The sequence below is a fragment of the Saimiri boliviensis genome, chromosome 1 (assembly GCF_048565385.1).
Source record: "Saimiri boliviensis isolate mSaiBol1 chromosome 1, mSaiBol1.pri, whole genome shotgun sequence".
Lineage (NCBI taxonomy): Eukaryota > Metazoa > Chordata > Mammalia > Primates > Cebidae > Saimiri > Saimiri boliviensis.
Genome location: NC_133449.1, coordinates 143,093,202 through 143,112,222, shown reverse-complemented (window position 1 = coordinate 143,112,222; position 19,021 = coordinate 143,093,202). Strand labels below are relative to the sequence as shown.

Sequence of the window (19,021 nt, the reverse complement as noted above, 5' to 3'; positions counted from 1 at the left end):
CATAGTTTTTGTTTTGCATTGAACTCCGAGATCCACTTCGGGTTCATTTTTGTGTATGGTATAAACCAAGATTGAGGTTCAAGTTCATGCAAGCAGCAGTCACTGAAAGGCTATCTTTCCTCCACTGAATTGCTTTAACACCTTTGTCAACCATCATTTGGAAGTATTTTTGTGGGTCTGTTTCTGGGTTCTGTATTCTTCTTCATTATAGTGTGACAATACCACTTAGCATTTATTCCTACAGCTGTATAATTAGTCTTTAAACTGGCTAGATGATTGCTCTAGCCACTTTATTCTTTTTCAAAACTGTTCTAGCTATTCTAATTCCTTTGTCCTTCTGTAAGTATTTTTGAATAATTTTCCTGTATTAAAAAACTTGCTGGAATTTGGGTAGGAATGAGACTAAGCCTATATATCAAATTTGAGGAAAATTGACATCTTTCTGATGTTGAGTCTTCCAAATCATCGACGTTGAATGTCTTTCCATTTATTCAGGTCTTCCTTGATTTCTTTCATCAGCACTTTGCAGTTTTCAACATACAGGTCCTGTACATGTTTTGATAGATTTACACTTACATATTTTTTTTTTAGCTACGATACATGATGCATTTTTAATTTTGGTTTCCATGTGCTCATTGCTAGCATACAGAAATACAATTGATTCTGTATAAGTTTATCTTACACCCTGTGACTTTGTGGAAGTAACTTATTCATTGTAAAGGCTTTATCTTTTTTTTTTTTTTTTGAGATTCCTTGGGATGAAAAACATTTTTATTCTAATCCTAAATGTCCTTATCCCTTGAGATTTTCTATGTTGACAATCACGTGTTTTGCAAATAAAAATACTTCTTTTTCTTCCTTTCTCATCTGTGTATCTTTGACATTCTCTTTTGACCGTAACACACTGACTAGAACTTTCAGCACTATATGGAGTGAGAGAGTTAAGAGTGGACATCCTTGCCTTGTTCCTGGTTTCAGGGGAAAAGAGTTCAGTTTTTACCGTTAAGCATAACACTAGCTGTAGGTTTTTGTAGATGCTCTTTATAAAGTTGAAGAAGCTGCTGTTTCTTCATTTCTAAGAGTTTTTTTAAAAAATCATGAATAGGTATTGAATTTTGTCAAATACTTTTTCTGCATCAATTGATATCATCATATGATTATACATTTCTCTTCTTTAGCCTGTTAATATGGTGGATTATACTGATTGATTTTTCAATATCTAATCAGTCTTACAATCCCTATAATAAACGCCACTGGGTCATGGTATATCATTCTCATTACATAATGTTGAATTCTATTTGCAAACACTCTGCTAAAGATTTTTGCCTCTACGGCCATGAGAGATACTGGTCTGTAGTTTTCTTTTGTACTCTTTTAGTCTGGGTTTGGCATCAGTATAGTGTTAACATCATAAAATGAACTGGAAAGTGCGCCTTTTCTGGATGATATTGAAATCGTGTAGAATTGGTGTTCACGCTTTTTTAGATGTTTGTTAGAATTCTCCAGCGACTTTTCTGATTCTCCAAATTCCTTTCCATGTCTTACTGCCCCAGCTCCTCCCAAAATTATGCAAGGTCTGATGCCTATAACAAATTTCTTAGTCAATAATACTCATAGTTTCTGCTTCCCTGATTGATCCCTGATACCTTAAGTCATTTGCTATTATAGTGGAATGAGTAATAGTTAACATTTACTGAGTATCTAAAACATGCCAAGCACGTTACAATTGTTATTTCAGGTAAGCAATCCCATAAAGAACGTTCTTTTGTCCCCTTAACTTTACAGAAAAAAAAAAAAAAAAAAACAAACACTGAAGTACAGAGAAGTTAAGTAAGCTGTGAACAGTCACACAGTAAGGATCAGAAGCAACACAGAAATCAAACTCTTAGCCAGGCTGCTCTGCTAACGTTCTTTCTCTTGACCTCTAATTTCTCTCAGAAGACCAGAGTCTATGGTGCTGGTAGGATAGAAGGCATAGATTTGAGCCTGGATCCCATTCATCGTTTCTGGTATAACCTGTGCTTTTCATTTTGTTTGCTTTCCCTTTATACCCTCCTGCCGTTCCCCTTCTTTTCGTTTTCTTCTTTTCTCTGCCCATTGAGGATCTTTCCTCTGGACTTTTTCCCCTTCGAATCCCGTCCCCCACCTTCCTATCACCTTTTATACTGTTGGAAAGTGAGTCAGACCCACAGGTGTGTGTTCTTCCGGATTCACCGGCCCTCATATCATGAGGCACCAGCGTGAGAACAAGGGCAAGCCCTGGCTGGGCGGTGGCTGGATGGACGTGCCGTGCGCTAAACGGAAGGGGCGTTCGTTACAGCAAGAGCAAGGGCAGCAGAACACACCTGCTGGAAACCAGAAGAAAATGGTCCACAGTGGCTCTGAGATATTACCTTTCTTGTTCTGACTCCTTCGTTTGCTCACTTTGGGATCAGTCTACTTATTTATTAAAACGTCTACTGTGCCTTAAGAAATAGTATTAATGCATCAAAATAAACAATACTTTGGATGCAGAAATGAACATGTAAGTGGATGCAAACCAGATCCATTCCATTTTGAGTGAATGTGTATTTCTGTATTTTTTTTCCCCCTAAGTGCCTTTGCTGAGTAAAAGCCATCAAATATCACTGGGAATTATTACTAATTTTTAAACAGTCCTGAAGAATTAAAGAGAGAGAGAAAGAAAGGGAATAAATAAGTGGAAGAAAGAAAAGAAGAGAGAGAGAGAAAGAGAGAGAGGTTAAGCTCAAAGGCAGGGAGAGCGAAATGGACCAGATTATACAAAATTAAAAAGCAAATACGAGGAGACAATTTGTGCCGAGTGATTGCAAGCAATTACAGTCCGGCTTTTCTGGAGGGAAGATGGGGGGAGGGGGTTATTTCAGCTTAAAAGGAGACTTTATTCATTCCTGATCAGCTTCTCCGACCATTCTCTCTTTTATTCTTGGATATCAATTTAAGAAGAAAAAAAAAAAAAGTCAGCTTTCAGATGTTACATGTTCACCCCTGCGAATCCACCCCTGGGCAGACAGTGAGAATTTAAGCTTCCAATCGGTTCTTTCTATAGCCCTGAAAACCAATTTGTTCATAAAGAATAAAATAAGGAGGGGGGAGAGGGGAAAACACAACACGAGCATGTGTTTCCTTTAGAGGAGAGCTTCAATTTTACTATAATTGTCTAAAGACGGAGCTGCTTTGATCTGAAGAATTATTATTGTGCCTCAAATGCCGGCTGCCAATGTCACAGCTGTGCTGGAGCTTGGTCACGCCAAGGGGCTTGGGGTCCAACTTAGTCCCAGACCCGCCTTTGGGTCCTTCCTTCTTTATTTTTCCTTTGTCAAATGGGAAAGTTCATTTTCCTAGTATGTCCACTGACCATTGAAGGCCATGGCGTGGTTGATGTTGTACGGGTTCCTTGAAGGCCCGGACACATGGTGGTGACATCACAAGGGCCCACCAAGGCTGGGCAGGAGGAGAGAGCCTCACCTTCACACGGGCAGGCAGGCTGGATGCGCACCTGCTAAGGGGGCTGCCATGATCATTAGATGAGAGGACCGGCACACCGGCCAGCTGCTTTCGGTGTCTGTATCTCCTCGGCTCACGCACGAGGTCAGAAATGGTCTCAGTGCTTGAGAGAGACACAGAGAACCTTCAGCACATGTCTCTGATCTCAAGTCTTGGGGTTCATAGTTATTATCCTTCACTCCAGCTCATGCTGCGCCAAAGCAGAGGACAGCTCAAGACACAGAATCAAACACAATTCTTTCAGAAGCAGAATGGCTCAAATCCAGATGGAGGGTCTGAGGGCTAAGCCAAGTCTTCAAGGCATGTTTTCCTTCTCATGGATGAGGGATAAACCAGGGGATCTCTTTCCCTGCACCACTTCCTTGGTGGGCCAGGCAGGAGGGACCTGTCCACCCCTCATCTCCCATCCCGCTGTCTCCTCCTGGTGCCTCTGAGGTCTCACTGGAGACTGGAACCCTGACGGTGGAGTCCTTACCTGCTCCTTCTCTGGTTCTCCATTGTCTACAGTATCATCCACATTCCCTAGCTCAGCATTCAAGGCTCTACAGGGAAGCTGCCCTGCTCAGTCCTGCACCCAGGTAAGAAGCTCCACTGCTGTTTCAGAACACGTCATCAAATGCTCACCTCTGTCTTTGCTTCCATCTTCCCCCCACCTAGAATACAACTGCTCCCTTTTCTCCTTTTACCCAAGTCCTTTCTTTCTTGGGTCAGCTTCTAACTCGAAATGCAGAAAAGATGGGTAAGAAAATTAATGACTCTGAATGGACTGTGAGGCTAAGTTCCAGGGGCAGAGCTCTCTCGACAGCCCAGGGTAGAGTCTAGGAGGCTGTGACAGTAAGAGATGACAGGCTGCGAGGGACAGCCCTGACTCCCACCCCACACCCTCCCCTCTAAGCCACGGTTTCTGAAACGGAAAGAACGCACAGAGCTGTTTACAAAGAAAATGTAGTAAAACACAAGAATGCCCTCGAACCCCTGGGGTCTGAAGATTCCATTTGAAAAACATTGTCATAGGAAACAAACAGAAACCAGCAACATGAAAACATAAACTTAATTATAGCTCTACAAAGCATGAGGCCCACGTTCTGCACAGAAATCATTCTTTCCAATCAGATGAAAAAAAAAAAAAATTACACGTAGGTTAGGCATGGTGGCTCATGCCTGTAATCCCAGCACTTCGGGAGGCCAAAACATTTGGATCTGTTGAGCCTAGAAGTTCAATACCAGCCTGGGCAACATGGCAAAACCCCATCCCTACACAAAAAATACAAAAATTAGCTGGGCGTGGTGGTGTGCTCCTGTGGTATCAGCCACTTGTGAGACTGAAGTGGGAGGATCACTAGAGCCCAGGAGATGGGGCTGCAGTAAGCTGTGATTGCGCCATTGAACTCCAGCTTGGGTAACAGAGTGAGAGCCTGTTTCAAAATCAACCACAGCAACAAAATTCTAAATCTAGAAGACTTTTATTACCTAGGCAACTTTAAATTAGTTATTTAATTTCCCTATGCCTCAGTTTTCTCATCCAAAAAAGAAAAAAAAAAAAAAAGCTGACCTGGAAGGGTGGTTGTGGGGATAAAATGAGGCCGCATCATGCATGCACCGTGTTTAGATGACTCCTGGCACATTCTCTGTTCTCAACCCATGGCAGAGTTCATCAAACTAACCCCAATAGGCACATGTGCTGTTGCTAGAAAACTCAGGAACCGAATACGGAGTAGGTATCGCATTTCCTCTTCAGAGCTAGGAGGTCTCATATTCTGACATTTCCAGAGTATGGGAAAAAGGATGGTCAGGAGACTGGGGCTTTGATGAGGGCTGAGTGGCAACCACAGAGTGCTAAGATGACATGAAGCAAAGCATGAGCTTTGAGCAAAGAGGAGGCGAACTGATTTTTTTTTTGGCAGAGCGGGGAGGTATAACATAGGTTGAGCATGACAGACCTGGCCTGTCTGGCCAGCTGCCCTAAGGATGGGGCAAACAGAGGCAGGCTTCACTGCAGAGCTTCACAGAGGAAGAGCTCATTGAAGAGAAGGATGGAGTTGCTACAAAGTTTCTGGCTAAAGGGTAGTGAATGATCTTTGCATCTCAAAATGTCATAAAAATGGGATGAATTAGGAGTCAGAAAAGAGGGGGAGACTTCTGGAGCTCAAGGAAACCCAGAGAACTGCCTTGGAGCATCTTGAAGAGGAGAGAGAATGGAAGCAATATAGCTCCAAAAGAACAATGTCTCTGTCTTTCTTTGGTTACCTCTTCCGTGAGCTGCCCAAGAACTTCAGATGTTGGAACGAAAAAGAGAACCCCCTACACTACTGACGCAGTTCACAGCTCCACTCTCGTCACTTGCGGGGGAAAAGGGGGTTAAACAGAAACAGAGAAAAAGTGTAAAAGTGAACAAGATGTAGGTATCAGGGAAGTATTCGGGGGGTGCACCGATAGGCACAACTTACGTTGAAATAGAATTTTTAAAAAAGCTGGATTGATGAATAGGCGGAGGGACAAATAGATGAGCGGATTGTCATAAATCAAGTGTATTCCGTTGTTAACAACTGAACATAGGTGGTGAGCATGTGGGTAGTCACTGAAAACTCTGTTTTGTATTTGTTTGTTTGTTTGTTTTTGAGATGGAGTCTCGCTGTGTCGCCCAGGCTGGAGTGCAATGCCGCAATCTTGGCTCACTGCAACCTCCACCTCCTGGGTTCAAGCGATTCTCCTGACTCAGCCTCCTGAGTAGCTGGGATTACAGGTATGTGCCACCACACCCAGTTACTTTTTTGTGTTTTTAGTAGAGACAGGGATTCACTATGTTAAGCAGGATGGTCTTCATCTCCTGACCTTGTGATCCACCCACCTTGGCCTCCCAAACTGCGGGGATTACAGGTGTGAGCCACTGCGCCCAGCCTGTTTTTATTATTATTTTATTATTATTTAGCTTTTCTATATGTATGACAATTTTCCTAACGGAAAATTGAAAAAAGTTAGGAAACAGACTCAAGATAATCAACCCTTGTCCTCATGGGCCCCAAGACAAGTTGTCCTGAAAGAGCAGCTGGAAGGGTGGTGAAGGGGTAGATTTTTGTCTGCTCTTCCCCCTGCCTTTCAGCTCCTCAGGGTTGTCTGTCTGCCTTTCTGGGGCTGGGCAACCTGCTAAGAACCATGTTTGTAAGGATTTAAGCTATGAACATGCATCCTATGAAACCTGTAATTTATCAGAACTTTCCTAAAGAATGATGTAAGTCTTTAATGTCCAACGAAATAGGTCTTCAGAAGTGGAATTTTGGCCAGTGGAGAAGAAACTTCTGGTGGCACATCAGTTGGGATTAGACTCAGTGACAAATGTCAGACAGGCCCAAACAAGTGACTTACACAAGACAGAAGCTCATTTCATGCTCACATCAACAAAGTCCAAATGGAAGTGGCCCAAGACACTGTCCTCAAACATCTCAACGACTCTGGTCCTTTCCTGCTCACTGTCCATACCTCTAAGGACCGTCCTCTGCTTCCTGGCTCAGGATGACTGTCCTCATCTTCCAGGCAACAGGATGATAGAAGGAACAAAGGGAGCAAGGGCATACAAGCCACCCTTTAAGGACGGTTCCTGGAAACTTACATACGGACTTAGTCACATCTTCACATCCAGCTGCAAGGGAGGCTGGAATATGTAGCCCTTATTCTTTGCAGCAGCGTACCTAGCAGGAAAAAAAATGAGCTGGGTATGGTGGCTCACACCTGTAATCCCAACACTTTGGGAGGCCGAGACAGGTAAATTGCTCGAGGTAAAGAGTTGGAGGCCAGCCTGGCCCACATGGCGAAACCCCATCTCTCCTAAAAATACAAAGTATTAGCCAGGTATGGTGGGATCTACCTGTAATCCCAGCTTCTCAGAGGGCTGAAGTATGAGAATCACTTGAGCCCTGGAGGCAGAGGTTGCAGTGAGCCAGGACTGTACCACTGCACTCCAGCCTGGGTGACAGAGTGAGACTGAAAAAGAAAAAGAAAAAGAAAGAAAAAGAAAAAAATTATATTCCTATGAAAAAAGGAGAAAAGGTTTGGGAGGATAACTAGCAGGTTTTTTCAAAAGGCAGGAGAATATCTCCCTAGAATGCTCCAATCACAAAAGAATGTTTTCTACTTTAATTAGCTCTGACTTTATCACCAGGCCTCCACAACAATGGTCTCCTTTCGGGATTGATTGCATAATGAGGAGGCAAGGCAGTAAGGAGCTATGTAATAAGTGCTTTAGAATTTAACAAGCGAAGGTGTAAGGTAGATTAGCGCTGTCATTTTAGAGTTAGAGATGGAGGCTTCCCTCAAGTCAAATGACTGGTAAGGTCCTTAACTGTAGAGGCCACCGTTAAACTGCAGGAGGATACAGACGGGGCGGGGGGGGGGGTCCCCGGTCCTTCCCACCACCTGGCCCCTCCACCTTGATAGATAATCTGAACCTTGGAAAGGACCGAGGCTGCCGGAGAGCCAAGAAATCCTAGATAAGGGATCTCTCCTGGAGGGGATAATACGCAACAAAAGCTGGAAGACATCAAGAGAACACTGGCCAAGAGAACTTCAGGGAAGCGGAAAGCCAACACAGGCCCAAGGAGGGCCGGCTAACGTTCCTTGAATGGCTGGCGGCTCCTGGAGGAGGATAAATGTGGGTGTGGAGGGGAGAGGGGAGCATTGTCAAAGGGAGGTGTGCAGGGCAGAGCACAGCACCTGTGTACATACTGCCAACTTGGATCAACTCCAAGGATTCGAATATGAGTTCTGAAGGTTCTCAAAGAATTTTGAGTTAACTTAGTGTCGCTGTTTTCTGGAGCAGAGATTCTCAAAGCTGATGCCCATTGAAATCCCCTGGGTCTTTTGAAAACACCCCGATGCCGAGTCTCAACCTCCAAGATGTGTTATTTTATTGGTCTGGGATGAAGCTTGGGCACTGTGATTTTTCAGATGTCCCAACATGATTCTCATATGCAGAAAAGCTGGAGAATCGCTGCTCCAGAGTGATGGTCTTCCAACTCTAATGTGCATATTCATCCCTTTGGAAGGGCAGGGAAATGCGGGTTCTCATTCATGAGGTCCAAGATGGGGCGAAAGACTCTGTATTTTAATAACTTCCCAGGGGATGCCAATGCTCCCCATCTTGGGAACACACTTGGAGTCGGGAGTTTGATGCCTGCACTTCTGCTAGTGTACACTTCTCCTCTATGCACAGGGGCTTCAACGCATTGTCTATTCATGCAAAGCTGTCTCATCCTGTAATAAGTGAGCCCATCCTGGACAGAAATCCAGGCCATGTCCTGTAATATGTAAGACTATCCCAGACAGAAATCCAGACAAGCCCGGTCTGTATCTGTCTTCACGTTTAGCGTGTTGTCTGCTCAGCTGATGATCTAGAGTGACTCGTGTTGAGTACGGAAAGCACACCACTGGTGCTTAGCGCAGCTGTCATTAATATTAGCAATTAATGCTTAGTGCTAATGAGTAACCGATTACCAATAGCAATGATATCGAGAAAACAGTGATCGTCCTACAAGGCACAAACCTTTCTGCTTCCTCCCCCACACCCCAAATTATAGTTCTAAATGAGCTTCCAGAATCTTGTTGTGACAGGTACAACCTCACACGCATTCACTTAATAAGACAGCTCTATGGAGTGAAATTCCACTTTCAACAGACACATTTTCAGTGAGGCACGCAGGAAATTAAATGTGAAAGTATCATTAACATGGAAGTTGTGAGTTTAATTCCCTACACAGGGTGCTGACAAACAGACTGTTTATCTATGCCTGATCTCGGCTGCCTCTTTCCTGCGGGATCCAGTCAATTTCTTAGACTCTAAACTCTCTTGCCCCCTTTTTGGGGTGAACATCTACTCTTCACTTCTATCCTCAAAGATCCATATTCTCAGAAGGCAAAGAAGTGAACGTGAGCATCTCGCTAGGAAGAACAGGATTCTACAGTGTGGTTTGAGATTGCTAAGGAGGGCATTCAGGGCTCAATCAGGACATGAATTTTTTTTTTCTTTTTTTACTTTAAATATGTCTCTTTAGAGGAAGTAATACAGTACTTAATATCTAATGACATCTATTCAGGAATTCATTAAAGAAAAAATGATAATAAGATGTGTTCTCATAGTAGACAATTAACGGTGCCATGTAGGAATCTTGATCGCTCTAGGATGTGTAACTGGTACCGCTTCTGCTGTGGGGGCTGTTTCTGCAAAAAGGCAAGTGGGGCACAGACGTGCCTTTCTGAGGGCTGATTTTGACCCTTGTGCTACCGCAAGTCACAGGTAAAGAGATCAGCCAAGGTCAGCTATTCATCCCCCACGCTGGTTACACCTGGGCAAAAGAGACCTCTAGTTTCTGAAAGTTTCTTTCTTTTCCTTTTCTTTCTTTTCTTTTTCTTTTTCAGATGGAGTTTCACTCTTATTGCCCAGGCTGGAGTGCCATGGTACGACCTCGGCTCACTGAAACCTCTGCTTTCCAGGTTGAAGCGATTCTCCTGCCTCAGCCTCCCAGGTAGTTGGGATTACAGGCGTGAGCCACCACGCCTGGCTGTGAATCTCCTTCTTTCTAAACATCATTCATCTTCAGTTCTACCCTTCCCTGCACATCCAACTGACTGTGTGATACGAATAAAAGCAGAGCTCAGGGACCCTTTAGGGGTCAGGATACCCTTGAGGACTAGGTTAAAAGGATTACAGGAAAAGCATTTTATTGACGATCTCCCTTGACAAGAACTCACATAAAGGAGACTCAAGTATCTCTCTTCCTCTTGCTGGAAAAGGAGGGAATGAGGAAGTTGCCTGAATCTTTAGGGTTAGTCTTAGCCTGGAAAAAACCCTGCAGCATTCTGAGACATCTGAGAGGAGCCAGCATTTCAAACGGGAGCAAGCCCGCTGCATGGTGATAAACCTCCTCCCCACCTTCTGATCCTGACAAGGTGATGCTCAATTGATCCAATGCCCTGAGCACTTCAGAACCTCCTTTTCCTCCCCACGGACTCATTTCTGAGGCTGGTTCAGACATTCACCTGTAGAAGCCTATCGTTCCTCCTAATAGTCTTTTGGTTTTGATTTAAAGATCTACTGAAGGTTAGAACCAAAAAGGGCTTAAACCAACGTCTACCCCCAAGTTCCTCATTTTACAGATGAGAAAACACCCAGAGAGAATTATCAAAAGTCCCACAGCCGCCTGGAACATGAGTCCAGGTTTTCAAACTCTCAGGTCAGGATTCTACTTTTTAAATATCTTTTTTTTTTTTTTTTTAAGGCAAATCTAAAGCCCACAAGACATAGCTCTCAGATTCTCTTGCCTATGGTGGCATGATGTGAAGTCACACTTAGCTGGCTTGGTAGAACTAAGAAACTCAGTACTGGTAGGCTGTGGCCCACGCTAGATTTTGATGAAGCCACAGAGCTTCAAGTTCACTGCCAAAAGGCTCCACCGCGTTGGAAAAGACCATTTTCTACTTCCGCCTCCAGTGGGAGAAACAGCCTCTTGAGTTTTGGATTGATCATGAGTGCCTGGGTCAGGAGCGTATTTTTCTTTTTACCCCTCCAGACTCACCCTTCATTTTCCCTCCTTCTCCAGTCTACTCTCTGCGCCATGAGACCGGCCTCTACAGACTGCATAACCTAGGTTTGCTTGTCTTCATCTGGGTTTGGCCAATGGGAAGGCCTTGAAGGAGGTCACAGGTCAAGGGATTGGTTAGTCTGGTTCCTTCCTGCCTCACCATGGTTTGGGCAGGGGCTGTCATCACAGCTCCTGGCACACCACCCCTCTCCCACAGCTGCAGGTCTCACCCAGCCCAGGAACATGGGTGTTCTTGCCACCTTGGTCCACCGAGGGATGTCATCATCCCTTGTCAATTCCCTTTACCCTTTTACCTCCGTAAATAGTCCCATTATTAAACTCTCTTTGTCAAATTAACACATTGAGTGTGCTGTCTTGTAAAAATTTTTTTGCCAGGACCCTGACTAGTACAGGGGTCCCTGGATGAAGCTATAGCAGGTATAAGACGTATAAGATGGGCCAGAGACAGTGGCTCACACCTGTAATCCCAGCAGTTTGGGAGGCTGAGGCGGGTGGATCACGAGGTCAGGAGATTGAGACCATCCTGGCCAACATGGTGAAACTCCGTTTCTACTAAAAATACAAAAATTAGCTGGGCATGGCAGTGTATGTTTGTAATCCCAGGTACTTGAAAGCCTGAGGCAGGAGAATTGCTTGAGCCCAGGAGGTGGAGGTTGCAGTGAGCTGAGATCGTGCCACAGCACTCCAGCCTGGCGACAGAGCTAGACTCCATCTCAAAACAAACAAACAAAACAAAATAAAACAAAAAAGATGTGTAAGATGGACTGGGCACAGTGGCTCATGCCTGTAATCCCACCACTTCGGGAGGCTGAGGCAGGAGGATCGCTTGGCCCCAGGAGCTTGAGATTAGCCTGGGCAACATAGCAAGACCCTATCTCTACAAAAAATACAAAAATTAGCCAGGCATGGTGGTGTGTGTCTGTTGTTCCAGCTTCTGAGGATGCTGAGGCGGAAGGATCACTTGAGCCCAGGAGGCTGAGGCTGCAGTGAGCAATGGTTGCATCATGGCACTCCAGCCTGGATGACAGAGTGACTGTCTCAGAGCAAAGCAAAACAGTAAGCTACGTGAGCTGAATTGTGTATGGAATCACTTCCATTTGAATGGGAGGGGAGGTGAAAATAAGGCAAGAGACGTATGAGAAAACCAACAGCAGTGGGCAAAATCTGCCCAACACTTGAGTGTCCTCATTCAAGCTGCATGAGGCCACAACAGAATCACAGGATTCCACTTCTGTGCCACTCACTGATTTATTCCGTGGAATCGGGTGGGTTCCTGCTTCTACCTGTCTAAGTCAGCTGTATGATTCTGTTCCCTTGCCTGCCTGCTGAAAAGAACGTGTTGCTACCTGCCGTATCCAAACTCTACCATCTCACGGTAAGCTGTCTTAAATGCTAAAACAAACACAAATGGAACTGGTTTTCCCATCTGTTTCTTTAACAAATGGGAGCTTAAGCCCATTAAGAAACTGTGTGGGTCAGGGAAGCATCAAATGAATACTTCTGAATAAAAACAACTGTTTCTGAAGATCGCAAGATATTTCAAACAGAGCACTCCATTGGCCATGTCTGCTCCCTTCTGATGCCTGCACAGGATCCCGATGACAGCATTATTTGCTTGAATTAGATTTGTTTCTATGCCTAGAAACAACACAAGAGGAACCTGAAATAGGAAATGGCTACTGGGTCCTAAAAGTCTTCCCAGGACACTGTCTGAGACCAGACAGGAATGAAATGAGAGTTGGAAACCGCACCAAGGGAAATTCTTTGGGGTCTGGATTATAGACTTTTTTTTTTGAGACGGAGTATGGCTCTATCACCCAGGCTGGAGTGTAGTGGCGTGATCTCAGATCACTGCAGCCTCTGCCTCCTGGGTTCAAGAGATTCTCCCGCCTCAGCCTCCTGAGTAGCTGGGATTACAGGAACCCACCACTACACCCAGCTAATTTTTGTATTTCTAGCAGAGACGGGGTTTCGCCATATTGGCCAGGCTGGTCTCGAACTCCTGACCTCAGGTGATCCACCCACCTCAGCCTCCCAAAGTGCTGGGATTACAGGCATGAGCCATGAGCCACCGCACCCAGCCTCTTCTTTTACTATTAGAAAATATCGAAAGCAGAGAGCATTGGCACATAGTTTTACATAAAATCCCAACAGGCGAACCAGAGGAGGAGGAGGAAGCAGCTTGATTAGACTGGAGAACATGGCATCATCTCCCTGAGAAGTTTTCTTTAGTTCCCTCTTACAAGCAGATGCTCCTCTGCGACCCCTCCATTCCTCCATCCCAGCTAGTAGCTTCCTTGCCCTGCTCTGGAACTAGACTCTGCACACGTTGAGTTTAGTCTCATTCCATTTAAGAAAGTGCTTGGTGTATAGTAAACACTCAACAAATGCTTTGGGGTGGTTGGTTATATCAATGAATCTATGAATGATGGAGCCAGTGGGTAAGAGATGAACCGGTAAAGGAAAGAATCAACCACTGACAGTTCCATCTCTCGAGCTGATACATTGTTTTTTTCCAAATGTGGGCGTGGGGAGTGGCAGGTAATTGCCACCAGAAGGACCCTGTATGATGTCACTGGGGCATTTTCAGGGATTCACTACTGTCTCTTGGGGCTCCTCACCCTGTCTCCCTCTTCCTGTCCTTCCCTCTGCTCTCTGACTCTTTTATCCATTTCTTTTTGTTTGTTTGTTTGTTTTTTTTTGAGATGGAGTCTCACTTTGTTACCCAGGCTGGAGTGTAGTGGAGCCATCTCAGCTCACTGTAACTCCGCCTCCTGGATTTAAGCAATCCCCTCCCTCAGACTCCCAAGCAGCTGGGATTACAGGCGCCCACCAGCATGCCTGGCTAATTTTTGTATTTTTAGTAGAGATGGGCCAGCTCCATCTTGGCCAGACTGGTCTTGAACTCCTGACCTCGTGATCCAACCCCCTCAACCTCCCAAAGTGCTGGGATTATAGGCATGACCCACTGCGACCGGCCTCACATTTTTTAAGAGTAAAAGATAGTGCTAGGAATAATCAAAATTATGTAATTTAAAATATTAACATATTCACCAACATACTGACTTCATGATATTGGTGTATTTACAAAATAATTTTATTTAAAACCTAGTTTCAAAAATAAAATTCTTTCTACCAAATAAATATAACATATATCTCTTTCCATGAAACCAAAATGAAAATAATTTATCTTGTTGAATCTCTTATTTGAAATGCTAAACAATACTGTTAGTAGAATAATAATGTTTACCACATATTTTATTTTTTGGCCATATCTATTTCTAATATTATTATGTCATGGTATTTGCCTAAGGAATGTATATGTTAAACATGGATTTATTTTTTAATCTTTTTGTTTCATAAATTGCATGTACTCTTCCTCGAAGTTGCATTTTAATGTTTTTTGAAGTATCACACATAAAAAGTACTCAAGTTGCGTTTTGTTGTTAATAAATTTCAAACTGTTAACTCCTTCAGTTGAATGTTACTGTAGATTATAATAACATTTCTAATTGAGAAAATACTTTCTCCAAAGTTACTGTGGTGTCTTATAAATTTAGAGCAACTCTGCTAGAGTGTATTCCAATTCTCTATTTTTTCTGATTAAAATACGTAAATACTGTAGCCCAAATATTTTCTTAGATACTGTCTTTTTACCTCCCAAGCACTTTAGCAGGTTTTTTTTGTTTTGTTTTTTTGGGATTTTTGTTTGTTTGTTTTGAGATGGAGTTTTGCTCTTGTCACCCAGGCTGGAGTGCAGTGGCGCAATCTCAGCTCACTGCAACCTCCGCTTCCCAGATTTAAGTGATTCTCCTGCCTCAGCCTCCTGAGTAACTGGAATTACAAGCATGTGCCACCATGCTAGGCTAATATCATATTTTTAGTAGAGACAGAGTTTCTGCGTGTCTGTCAGGCTGGTCTCGAACTCCTAACCTCAGGTGATTCACCCTCCTTAGCCTCCCAAAGTGCTGGGATTACAGGCGTGAGCCACCGCGCCTGGCCTGGCAGGTATTTTTAAAGGGAAAAACTCTTCAAATAAGTTGTTTCAACTTATGATTTCAAACCATAGGTCTTTCAGTTTCACCCCATTGAGTAAGAATATAAATTTATCCAAATAAAAATGGAAATATCAAAAGATTTCTCCCATAGGTCAAGATATTCCAAAAAGAAATTGTAACTTTGAACATGAAATCTTACATAATTTTTAAGCTCTCAACTTTCAATTTGTTCAGTTATTTTCTTTCTGTTATAAGGATAAAGTTCATTGTTTTTCCTGTTTGCAAGCTTCATTTTCAATAATTGCAACTAGCTAAATATTTTCAAGTTTTTTTGAGCACTCTCTTCTTTGGAGATTTTGTTTAAATATATCCAAATGGTGTTGAATAAAACGTAACCAAAACTTACTGATTTATTTATAAAAGAAGTTCAAAACCACTGCAGAATATGTAGGTTGATTTACAAAGTAACTCTTCAAAGATACAAAATCTTTAAAAACTCCATTGAGGGCAAAAGCAGCAAACAGTTAAAAAGTCCATACTGCCACACTGAAGTATTTTTAATATTCAACATCAATTTCATCCCCAAAAATATTGTGGTTCAATTGCTCTAACAGAGTGTACACAAATATTTGTAAATTTAAGCCATTAAAATTTTTAATTAATCTAACCTTGCAGCTAGTGGGAGGCAGTTGTGAATTACACGAACATCAAAACAAATTCAAAACCTATTTCTGTCTCATAAGTTTCTTAAGTTTACATTGACATTGACTTTTATCATGAACTTCTATTCCACCAAATTTTGAGTGGGTGTTATCACCACAAAATTTAGTAACTTTATCTTCAATGTTAAACTACGAAGTTCCTTAAAAAATGGAGTATATACTAGTATTAACAATAAGATCAGATGTTTTACCTTCTTTAGAATGAACTTACAGAAACTTTAATAATTTGATTTTCTGAATTGGAAGTGAAAATTTGAACCAATTATTAGAATGTACGCATTTTCTTTGTGAAGCCTCTAACAGCACTTGATAAAATAGATAGCCTTTGAACTGTTTGCAATTTTTCTTCTGTCTCAAGTGCCAATACATTGAGTGCAGGCACTACATGTTTTGCACACACATAACAAAAACTTGGAAGAAAATAATTTAGAAATTTAGCAAAGAAACAGTCATCTGATATCAATGAAAAATCGTGCTTTGCAGAAGAATCTGTAAGTCCACCTGCTGCAGATTCACGTGTGAATTCATCTACAGGCAAGTCTTCTTAAAATAACTACTGATTTTTTTTGTAGGCTGAGCACCGTGGCTCACGCCTGTAATCTCAGCACTTTGGGAGGTTGAAGGGGGCAGATCACGAGGTCAAGAGATTGAGACCATCCTGGCCAATATGGTGAAACCCCATCTCTACTAAAAATATAAAAATTAGCCAGGTGTAGTGGCACATGCTTGTAGTCCCAGCTACTTGGGAGGCTGAGGCAAGAGAATTGCTTGAGCCCAGGAAGCAGAGGTTGCAGTGGGCCGAGATCACACCACTGCACTCCAGCCTGGTGACAGAAAGAGACTGCATCTCAAAACCAAAACAAAACAAACAAAAAAAACCACTACTGATTTTTTTAATTAGATGCCGATTTTCTGATATTCTGTTAGCAATTCTTGTTTTCTATGGGGTCATTTGCCACAGTGAATGGTAAATATTGATAAACATTTTTTGTGCAAGTTACATATCTACTGGCTTTTGTAAGAAAGGGAAATTCAGTCCCTAATTTGTTCATTAGACATGCACATTTGGTTTTTGGAGTCGATGGCTGCCAAAAGAGATTACTGTGAAATAAAAATGTTACCAGATAATAAAATCAACAGTTGCAAATTCCATTTATTATATAAATAAATGCAAAACTGCTATTGTAAGAGCATTCAGACTACTCTACGTTCTACGGTGGGGCTGCTTAGCCTCTGGGTCCTGTATGGACCAATATTTTCCTGCACACCTACCTTCTAGTTTCCACAGTTCCCATGGGCCCTGCCAACAGGCACCACGGTGGCAGGCTGCATGCCCCAGGCCCCAGCACTGGCCCCTGCACAGGTAGCCGGGAGGGCAGCAGCAGCAGTCACTTCTCACCTGGAGAACCTGGCTAACCCCACGTGCTTGCAACTGAGTGCACTGCACACCCTTTGAGAATGGGGTGTCAGTTACCTTGCATCTGGAACAGAGTGGCAAACGGGGTTGGGTAGCACTGGTAATTTTTCAAACCTGACCACCAATTCAAAGGAGAACTCCAAACTAGCATCTCACACGCAGGTATATGAGACCTTGGCCGGAGCTGGTGGAACGAAAGGCAGCTCTCTCTACCTACCCCTCCTGGCTGATTTTGTTGTTGTTTGTTTTCTTTTTTATAAATTGAGTCGTGGGACGATAACACCCAAGGGACATGCCTGAACAGGGACTTGAACCCTGGACTCTCAGATTAAAAGTCTGATGCTCTACCAAATGGGCTATCCAGGCTCCCTCCTTTCTGGCCTCTTTTAGCACGGTAATAAATAACAGCACTTGGGTAAAAATAATAAAGTACAATCTGGGACAAATCCAAAGTGGACAAGATGGAGAGATAATAGGTCTATGTCAGGACTCCCGTGGGCAAAGCGGGACATGTCGGTACCCTATGCATTGAGTCTTGGGTTCTGTTTTCACTCAAGCAGATCTCTAAATTTTCTTATCCTTTTCTCTTCCAAGTGTTTTCCTATGTGCCCACCCCTTAGGACTTCTAGCCCTTGCACAAACTGATAAGTGAGATGCAAATATCTGAGAGGGTGTGGTACAGGCTGACTGCAAATCCCATCACGATTAAGGCGACAGACACTCCCCAGATAAAACCCAGACTCACCCCTCCCTTGCTGTAAAAGGCTGTGCTAGAGCCCGCAGAGTGGTTCTGCTCTGTCCACCCTCCCTTCCTTACCAGTGACATGAGCTTGAAGATGGAAGCCACCTGTTTAAGAGAGTGCTTCAGAAAAATAAGAGTTGCTGATGACCGGGGAGCCGCCATATGTATTCATTACCAACCTCCAGACCCAGCAGCTGATTGCAATTCTTGGCCTAAACAAATACATGTGCTGAAGTTCCTGCTTCCCATTCCAGGCTTTTCTGCCTCCACTCCGTCCTAGTACCCCAAAACCCTGCCACGCAAGTCACAAACATCACTCCACTCATCCTTCATCCGTGCTGTTACCTTCGCTGAAGACACCTTTCTCAGCCTTGACATCCGGGTACTTCTGCCCTTCTGCCAGAAACAAACTAAGTCATCACCTCCTCACGGAAGCCTCTCTGGGTTGCACTCCTGAAACATCCCAGGCATGCTCCTGCACCCTGTTATATGGTCACCTGTTAACATGCCTGCCTCCTTCAACCTGTGATCAGCCTGAGGGAGGGCACTGTGTGTTCTTTCTTCCTCATTCTGTCATCCTGTGCCACCATGCCTACTACATAGCGACAGAGCAGGCACACGTAACGGGGAATGACTGAATGAATGTTGAAACTTACCAAATAGGGGCGGGTCCTGGAAAGGCTCTGGGAGGAGGTTACCTGATTGACCTCTAAATGTAGGGGTCACCAAGAGGCAGTTGCACATTCTCCATCAATAGGATCAGGTCCATTATTCTATTAAACCTCCTTGGGGACCTTGAGGGTGAGAGGACATGCGTATTAGTAACCCCCGTTTATGGCTGGGCAAATGGAGGCATGGGGAGGTTAAAAGCCCCGGGTCAACCCAGGAATCAGTGACGAACCTGCTGTGATTGGCAGTCATGGGGACCTGATGCCGGTTTGTTCTCTGAACATCACTACTTTCAAGGACTCCCCCGTTCATTCTCTCAATCTTTTTTCTTTTTTCCTCCAGTAATATCCAAAAAG

General features: G+C 43.5%; 1 non-coding gene across 1 annotated transcript; it reads right to left on the bottom strand.

Annotated features, from left to right (window-relative positions):
* Window positions 1-17,547: 17,547 nt before the first annotated feature.
* On the bottom strand, window positions 17,548-17,620 carry TRNAK-UUU (transfer RNA lysine (anticodon UUU)). The gene has a single exon. It is a non-coding gene; the product is annotated as a tRNA-Lys (tRNA).
* Window positions 17,621-19,021: the final 1,401 nt, after the last annotated feature.